The following is a 10072-nucleotide window of genomic DNA, read 5'->3' as shown; positions in this document are numbered from 1 at the left end:
AGCCTCACCAAACTCTCATCCTGCACACACACCACCGTGCCCGGGAAGCACCAAGGCCACCCTTCCTAACAGCGCTGTCACTGCTTCCTATAAGCACCCCCAGGGGTCTTACACCAACTGGATTTACCACACCAAAGCTGGATTGTGCAAGAAAAGCAATTTATCTCCCCTCATCATGAAGTTGGTTACAATGCAAAGAAAACACCAGTACTACACATTTTACAAGGGAATGTGTTTCACTCCAGAAAAATGCAAAACTGATACTCCTTCCATTCTCTGGCTGTATTCTTGCTGTCCCTTATCTCTGTAACACATCACGGCACGCTGTGCCTGAAGGCTGTGCCCCATCGCCAGGCTGCACCACCACCTCATAGCTTCAACTTTCTCTGTGTTTTCAGTCTAGTTCTGTACTGGCTACTTTGTACCAGTTGAAACACCTTATCTCCTTTGCTGGATCAAGGTCTCCTCTGTGTGTGTTGCAGTTTAGCAGTCCGGCATGTAGAAATGGCAAGTGTCAGCTATCACCAGCTGTTCTGTGTCTCTGTCCCAAGACACACCGTGCTTTCCTCCAACGGGATTTCTTTACAGACTGGCTCAAACCTCACATACCTGCAGCAGGGTATAAGCCCTTGTTTCCTACTAAGGATGTGTTCAAGATGTTTAAACCTTTATCTCCCTGAATAAACAACCAAGTGGGGAAATTCAGCCTGACACACAGGACTGGCAGACACGATGCTCTGAAACCCCAAGGAAGCAGGAATAGCCAGAAAAGCCCCAAACAGGGGTTGTGTATGAACATCTGCAATGCTGGTGCTCACACCTGAGGCAGTCATCTGGATGGTCTAGAGAGGTACTTGCAGGGCACAACCAGCTTACCATGGACTGCTCCTTTAGCTGAAGGGCCTCTTTGGAGCATCTTTTTTTCTGTACCTGTTACAAAAGCAGCAGAGCCATCCAGCCCCTCTGAAAATGCTCTCCTGGGTGTACCTGCCCAGGTTCACACTGCAGCCCAGTGGCAGGTCCCGAGGAGAAGCACCCCACACCATCCACTTGCTCCCCTCTCTGCAGCCACTCGTCCCCTCACCAAGTCTCAGACAGGAGAGGCTGCCCAAGTCTCCAGTCTGAAATTCTCAGTATTATCATTACTGCCACAGCTTCTAAAGAGGACCCAACCAAGAACAAAGGACTTGTTTTGCTGGATCCTACACATCTCATGTGTGTTTGAAGGAAGTTTCTCTGCCTGTGAACACAGTCACCAAGTTCCTGGTCTTGTAAATTCTTACAGGTATTACCATAAAACCTCTGAGAAATTACAAGGAAAGGAAAATGACCAGGCCCTGCAGAAACTGCCTCTTCCTGTCCTCGAGTTTAATTAATCTGTTCATCAGCTTAAGCTGTGCTAAAACACCTGGTGGAAGATGAAGGCAGGACAGGGAGAGCTCAGGAGGTATAAATGACCCATGGAGTTAGCACAGGAGCTCTGCTTGCTGGGGTCTTGTGGACCACATGCTGCTATGGGAGGCTGTTCTCATGTGTGGCTTGTGTTTTCTTGTGTGTTTGATTGTCCTCAGCCAATGAACAAGTCTGAACGTCTCTTCTGAGAGACTCCCTATCAAGGCTGGAGTTTCCTTGTTTTGCATTTCTGCTCATTTCACAAATGTATTTACTATTCTTGAGCATTGTTTTCCATGGAATTCCTCGTCTGCATGCAACAGCTGCAGTGCTGACCCCTCCAAAGGCACATCTGCAGAGGACTTGCAAGTCTGAGCTCTGCCTCCCTGCAAGGCAGCGCTGGGCTCTGCAGTGACCCGCTGTGAGTCACCACGCCAGTGGTGCTGTGCCAGCGCCTTCATGCTCTGAGCATTCCCCAGCCAGTTCTCTCACTCTCAGAGCTAGACCTGATCTGTGTAACAGACCTGCTCCCTCCCGAGGGAAAGATCTGCACTGTCATCTTTTTGCCTTACCCTGACAGACAGATCCATGAACCCTTGAGATACTAGGAACGCTGGCTATTAACAAGGTTGGCCAATGGCTGGGATGTCTGGGGGCTTCAGGCATCTTAGCTGAGGTCTTCCTACTCAAGAGAAGGCTAATTAATCAGCTCTGCTGTTCTGGCATCACCCAAAAGTGAAAATACTTTCTGGCAGGGCAGCAGGCACAAAATTAGCTGCTGCATTAAACTGCCAAATCTCCTTTACTCCTTTATTAGTTGCATTTGGTGATGATGAGGAGTGAGGCATTAACCGGTCCCTGATGGATAAAGAAACTATTACTCTGCTTTCTCTTTGCAGCTGGGGAGAGGAAATAGGTTTTATTACTGAGATTTCCTTGAAGACATTCACTTGACTTTGTGGCATCAGAGATGGAAGAGAAATGAAGAACGCAGGAATCTTGGCACAGCAGGAGAGATTGTGTGCGGATAATAACAGAGAGAAGCACCAGGTCAGTTGGGAGCTGAAATATACTTAGGTGATTGAATCCTTGTGTCGGGTTAAAGCTTTGATGATCTGCTGGGCTCAACTAATTTCAGCATTACAGCCAGAATATCTGTGCTGGCACTGAGGGCCTAAACCAGGGAATTTGCTGGGAAGACACATTCAGGATGGATTACAATAGAACAGAAGAGGAAAAATATAGAATAGAAATGATAGATTATTTTTTTTGTTTGGTTGGTTTTGCTTGGATTTTTCACCCAAGTTTAGATTTAGAAGTTACCTGCTCTTGTTTTCAGCCTAGATTCCAGCTAACGTGACATGACCCTACTAGAGGAAGGTGCAGACTGGAAAAGCCTATGCAAATCACAATCCATGCCTTGAAATTTCAGAGGGTTCATTTTGGAACGAGATACTGAGTTTCCTAAGGGATAATCCCAGATTCTTGAGTTTGCTACCCATTTGTTAGCAAGACAAACACAGCCTGGACATGGATGTCCAAGAGATCTAGAGCAAAAGGGCAGAGATGGTACAGAGCTGACCTAAGCATAGTGGGGGACCAATGATCTGTGAACTAGCATTGGGAGGAAACTAGAAGAAACACCCTAACCCTGTGGGGAAAGAGGTCTTGTGACAGGCAGGCGGAGGCAGAAAGCCAACCTGGCCAAAGAGGATGTGGTAACCCAGGCCTGTGGGGACCAGGCTCCAAAGCCCAGCAGGTCCCTCCTGTTCTTGGTGACTGAGGGACTCTTCTCATCCCATGGGCTTGTGGAACCCGAGCAGGTTGGGAAGAGGAACCACATGAAACCATCTTGTCCCATCACTTCTGACAATGAGGGGAGATGATATGGGCAGGTGGGGCAGGTGACCAAGAGATATCCTCCTGCACAGGGTGTATTTGAACCTCCTAAGAAGAAAGTTAAGGAGTTAAGGCCCAGGAGCTAGCCCAAATATCAGCATGGCATGGTGAGATGAGCTTGTCTCTTAGGACAGGTCAACCAAGTGGCTGCCAGAGGCCTGAGCTTTACTTCTGCTAGATCTTGCTGACTGCTGCTCAGGGCAGCTCTGCTGTACCTCCAATCCTTTTGCCTCCCTCCACCTCAATTTCCACATCTACAAAGTGGAGCTGAAGTTAATTACAGCCCCTAGAATGGAGCTGCATCACTTGGCTTTACCAGTGTTTCAAAAGTACCCAGACATGAAAGGTGCTTGAGAAAGCGGAGTGTTGTTATTACTAATAATTACAAAAATTAACCAAATATTTGTCTAGCAGCATCCATCCCCACTGCTGTTTCTTACATAAAACACACACATGCTCTGACTGCCAAGCCAAAACCCCAGAATCACTACATCAGCCCTACGGTATCCAGAAGGGGGGCAAAGTGCCTTGGGTCTAAAAAGAGTTGTCTGTTCCAGCAATTAATTTAATTGTCCTAAATATAACCCAGGTATAGTGCAGATCCAGATTGCTGGCTGACAACAAACCCAAACAGGGCCCAGAGGCTGCAAGGCAGCAGGTTAAATGCTGCCTCTGAAGCTGCTGGGCTGATCCTGGCACACGAGTATATTTTTTCTTGGTATTCGCCGCCGCTTGCTGCTGTGGAGTTGAATTCTCGTAAAATGTTTATCAATGCCTGGGCATCTTCCAAACCAAGAAAGGGTGCGTGAGAAGTGTCCCCTTGCAGTCAGCAGAGATTGGATTTCATCACTTGTTTTAATTCCCATCTTCATAATTTTATTGCTTTTTTTTCCTCCTGTTTTCTAATAAGCTCTTCTAACACCTAATGAAATCAGTTCATTTTTCCTTCTACTTACCTCCCCCTGCTGCCATCGCGATTACCTAGACTAGAAAAATACAGAGCACGGGGTCCTGCAGGCTGAGGTTTTAGTGACTGATTTCAACTGACGTGAGCAGAATCAGCAATGAACTTCAATGTCATGGTATTTTGATTCCTCCCTCTTCCGTATTGCATGAAATATCTGAAGGGGACAAATGCCAAGGAGTTAGAAGAATTCTTTTGGGTCGTACAACCAAAAATGAAACTAAGAAAGGAGCCATTTCCAGAGGGGGAGACGCAGTCAGCTGTGCAATCGTTATCTGTGATAGATGGCATCTCTCACTGACGTGATTTCTATTACCCTCCTATCTCAGCATCTCACAGGCTTTAATGGATTCTTCCCTCCAGCATTTCTTCAAGACTGTGCCATTGTCCTACACACATTTTACTAACTGGGACCAGAAGCACCAAGAGGCCAAGACCCAGCTTCCCTAACCTACGCTGGCACTCAAGTTCCTGTTGGTCACTGTATACAAACCCGTCTCTAATCTGGGCACTACTTTATTTAACAGGAAATTAATTTGTGAAGGTAAAAATGTGCTCTGTGACCACAGAGAGGCAAACAAATACCATAAAATCCAAGTTTGTTATTTCCTGCTCTGCTTTCAAAACAAAACACAATAATTTTAGCAGACAATTAAACTCTCTGATTTCCAAGGGAGGCAGGCACACAAATACTTTTGAGGATCTGAGCCCACATGATTATGTAAGGAATTAGTAGGAGGGAATTAACCCAATAGCTGAAGCATCCTTGTGGAGACGATGTCATCCACACTCGGGGCTGCCATATAGGAACATGTTAGAGCAAAATGTAAAACTCAGAAATACTTAAAATTTAAATCGGTGAAGAGACAAAAAATGTCATAGCAATGGTCCATGTCAGGGCAGTACCTAGCCTGACCCCTTCCACCTCCTGCCTCCCCACCATGCTGTCTGTACTCCAAAAAGTCAGGGAAAAAAAGCCCAGCATTGCACGTACTCCTCCCAAGCACCTCCAGCAGGACCTCCATGTGGGACAGATGCCCGTGGACTGGTTGTCTGTGCATTACCGTCTATGCACAGGCTCTGTGTCAGGGCAAACAGTCCCTGGGCACCCATGAGACATTTGGCAGGAGGACTAGGGGTGCCCCATGCCAAGCAGATGCAGGGATGTGGGGACAAGGCGGCAGTGGAGCAGGATTTCCACCATCCGGCAAGGATCTCACATTTCTCCCTCCACCCTGGGGCTGCTCATTAAATATACTGTTATATTATAACAAAGCTACATTAAAAACATAAATATAAATAGGAGTGAGCAGGATTTGGGGAAGTTACGAGGAAGGATGTGGGCCTGATCCTGCTGTTCTTCAGGACATGGCAGTGAGGAGCATTGGGTGAAGACAGTTCCCAGGCAGGCTCCTTGATTCCAGCCTGAATGGGACATAAAGGAGATCTGGCTCCTTTCCCATATTTTAATGCTGTCACAGTGGAATTTATCATGCTGAAACCGGTGGAGTTGTTTCAGGAGTGAGGACTGGGGCAGCAGCAGACCTGGGAGTGCAGAATGTGGACAGTGGGAACCAAACCTCCCTGCCTGGGATGAATGCAGCTCCCAGCATGGCTCTGACGATAAAAGCAAATCTTCCCGGGCAGGCAAAGGCTGCCTCGACTGTCACTTTAATTGAAACCTTCTGCAGCCTATACTTCACCTTACGTTTAATGATTCACCTCTTAAGCAGCCCACTTGTACCTTTGTAATCTTTCTGAAGGTTAACTTGTTGATCCTCGAAACTTGTCTGGAGGGAGAGAGGCAATTTGCAGGGAGGCTTGGAAGGAAAAAAGTATCAAGTTTTCTGATGGAAAGTGTTTTTATTGCGGGAGAAGGAATAAGAAATGATCTGCAAAATTCAGAAGAGCCGATGAGACTTTGGAAAGAAAAAAGAAAACAAGAGAAAAAAAAGTCAATAAAAAATAGGAGGGGTGTGGGGGGGAGCAGTTTGGTTTGGTTCCCAGTTCCTGGGAGATGGTTTATTTCTGCTTTATAGGATACAAAAATATATTTGTCATTTACCAAATTAAATAAAAATAATCCTAGCATTAAATTATTTTTAGGACATTAAAAGTTACGTTCTTATGGGTAACAATCTATTTGTAACACTGTAATGGAGTAACTGGCAATTTCATACAGCTTTGGGATCGATTTTTTCCTATTTGCCATGTACCTATGTAAATAAATATCCCATTTGATTCATGTCCATATCGTAGGATCTGCCTGCTTCTTTCTTACTCCTTTAATATTTAATTATTTAAAACAAGGAGAAATCTCACGGGGATTTTTGTCTCAAAAAATAGCTGACTTTTTCTTGTCATCCGAGAACAACAGAAAAAAAGATGTGAAAATCTAATTCTTTTTAAGTCCTAAAACTGAAACTCAAAAAAGGACGAGGAGAAAAAAATCTTAAACCCCAGAAACCAAACTTCCTCCCCTCCCTTTTTACATGAATATTCTGAGTTTTTACTGTAGCTATTCATAGTCATACCTAAATGTAGTCTATAAATCTACTAATATATTATTTAGCATTCTAACTACTGGTATAAAAAATTATAAAATATTCTGTTGGCAATACATTTAATTGAATTCTTTTTAGAGACAGCTTGTTACTGCCAGACATGCTTTTAGAGATAATACGGAGAAATAAAAGAATTCCAGAAGGCAGTAAAACAAATAATTACCATTTTCACCATTACTTCCAGATACCCTCCTATCCAGTCACTAAATCCTTTAAGTCTAAATCAAAGAGTTTCCGTGAACAAAATTGCACAGATCATTTCAAAGAATATAAAAATTACATCGATGTTTTATTTGAAGAGAGAAATTGAAATTCACACAGCTCTCTACTGGCTGAGACGTCAGGGGAGTTATTAGAGAAAAAACAGAAATAAACCAGGCTAGTTTAGCCTGAACTTTAGAGGCCTGTTTCAAAACGATCAGGGTCGATGTAAATCCCTCTTTTAATTACAATGTGTTTGTGCCTGTAAAAGTTTGAGGCATTGTCCTGCTTCTTAGGCTCTCTGCTGATTTTTTATATCAAGTATCTGCAAGATTCTCTGAGGCGTAGGAGCAATAAATAATACCATAAACCACCCAAAGCAAGTACTGCCTTTTATTCTTTTTATTACTTTCTTCCCTAACAAAGGAACTTACACATTGGGTTTGAACTACCTCATCACAACTCCAAATCAGAGAAGTATCTCTAGGGGTTAGTGAGGTTTTTCTCGTTGCAATCTCTTGAACACTGACAGATCTGCTGAAAATAAAAGAGGTCAGTAGTGCTGCTCAGCCTCGGGCCAGGGATTTTCATCTTCCACTGGTCACGCACTTTAGTTTGTGGGTGCCAGGATGACAAGATTTGGGGACAAGCAAGGGATTGGTCTGGAGATGCTGATCAGGCAAAGGCTCCCCCACCATGTCCCCTTCCAGAAGGCTTCTTGCCTGGCACAGCCCCACTGAGGCACAGACAGGCTTTGGTCCATAACTGGTTAAAAATCGACTGGGTCCAGGGGGGTGGGAGGTAATTATCTGCAGCTTGAAAACTTCTGGATGAAGTTTCCCTTTTAAATCAAAGATGGGGCAGAACTGATATGGGGCGGTGAGTGCTCAGTGGAACAGGGACTGTCCTTACCCACCTTCTGAGAGCTGATGTTTATGCTCAGCCAGTTTGGGAAAACAGGCAGAAGACAGGTAGATATTTTGCTCCTATGTGGCCAGAAAGTAATTTTTGACAAGCAAGTCTACGCTGTCCCCTGGCAGCAAGCACCAAGTAGATATGCCAGTTATTTGGGCAATTTTGCCAGAATATTATCCCGGGGGTTGACATGCACGGAGCATGGATACACACCTCTCCACCATTAGAGCAGCTCTTCTTGCAGAGTTTTCATCAGAGTGTGATTCATTACCCCAAACAGGACGTCTGGATGTGGCACGGGGGTTAAAATGTGTTCTCAGGCCATGTGGGGAGCCATGGCATGGCATGGAGGCACTGCAGCCAGCCAGCCACACACCCCTCCACAGCCCCTGGCTGTCTCTCTCCTTCTGTCCATCTCCTCATCCCTCTGGTTCTGTCCTCCAGGGCACCCTGGGCTTCCCTTCCCAGTACCCATCCAGATGCTGGCAGATGCCAAGTGGTATCTGCAGCCCCCTAAAGCCTCTGCATGAGATGTGAAAGGAATAACACACATTGGGCTGGGGGCCTGTGGTCAGTGGGCTCAGTGGGAGCCAGGCTGGGTGAGGGTGAAGTACGGTCAAGTGTGCCCAGGGCATGCTGGGACAGCCAGGTTTTACCACGACATTCAAGTTTTTCCACTTCCAGCCCTTTCCCTTGCAGTAAAGACCAAGTTAGATCACAAACGCTCAAATTTAAAACAAGAAAAAATAAAAAGAAAGCAAGAGAAAGGAGCCCCAGTGAGCACTGCAGCACCTCACTCCCTGCCATTCCTATACGCCCAGCTGCTGCTCCCTCTTCTCCTCCCAGTCAGAGCCCATGCCTCTTCTGATACCCAGGAAAATATTTTGCTCTGCGTTAAAGGCTAAAGCTAACACATGACCAGCGAGAGGCAGCAGTTTGTTTAGCTCTTGGAGTTTATTTTAATTGCGGCCTTGTTTTGTAATGAGGACGGCTGCGGCAGGGGGAGCCTGCTGGGATCTGGGGGGCTGTTCCAGAGGAGTTTCCTTATCAATAAAAAGAAGTCTCGACTATTTAACAACAACTGCATGGCATGCATGCTCAGCTGCTTTGTCTTTTGGGAAGTTAAACTGTACACATTTGCTTATTAAGGATTTCAATGGATGGCTGGGATCACAGGTCCCTTCCAAGTGGCACCTTTGGCATCCCCAGCCTCCACCAGGGAGGAATGGAGATGAGAGAAATGGGCCCTGTGCTCATGCTGACAGACACGAAACAATCTGGTAAACCTTAGTAGTGTGTTATGACAATTCATGAAAAAAAAAAGAAGGAAAAAAGTAAAATAATGTGATTTTTTTATACAAATCAGATGAATTGGACGGTTTAAAAAACCTTAAATGTCAGGTAGATAAGATCATATACACCTAGAGCAGTGTCATGATGTTCTCTGCACATTACATTCATACTGGAAACCAAAATGTGTTACAGAAATCAGACACCCACAAAAAGCTCCGAGATTGCACTGAGAACAGGTTCTTGCAAAGCACCGGCCTCTGACCAAAAAAAAGAAAAAAAAAAAAAAGGCTAAAGAAAAAAAGTAGGTTAGATTAGAAAACAAGATAGTTGAATTCAGGCAGGGACTCGGCTGTCCCTGCACAGCCTGGCCTCGCTGCATTAATATGCGCAAAACTCCTTTTAAGTAATGTTCATGCCATGGCACCCAGCTCTGAAACGGGCAGGCTGCTCCTGAAACCCATCCTCGAGGGCCACGGGGAACAGAGAGGTTCACAGGCTCTCTTCTGTCAGGTTAAACTTTTCTCTCTTAGACACATTTTTTTTTTTTCCCCTTTAAAAGTCCAGGCAGTTATTTTTGTGCGAGGATGGGAAAGCCTTATGGCCTGAAGGAGTTAATTTCAAAAGCAAAAATTATAGTGGGGTACTGTTTATTTAAGCAGTGTTTTGTAGAAAACAAGGCACTTCTTTCCAGGGGTGCAGTTCACCTGGGAAAAATACGCACTGGCTGCGATATGCCATAAAAACCTGCTCTGGGTCCCCTGGAGGGAAACGACCCAAGCACAGGGACTCCCCTCGCTGCCAAGCAGCACCTCCAGCTCCGAGGCCCTTCAACATCCAACCGCAG

This window comes from Cinclus cinclus, chromosome 10 (genome assembly GCF_963662255.1).
Source record: "Cinclus cinclus chromosome 10, bCinCin1.1, whole genome shotgun sequence".
Classification (NCBI taxonomy): Eukaryota; Metazoa; Chordata; class Aves; order Passeriformes; family Cinclidae; genus Cinclus; species Cinclus cinclus.
This window is presented reverse-complemented; position numbering follows the sequence as displayed.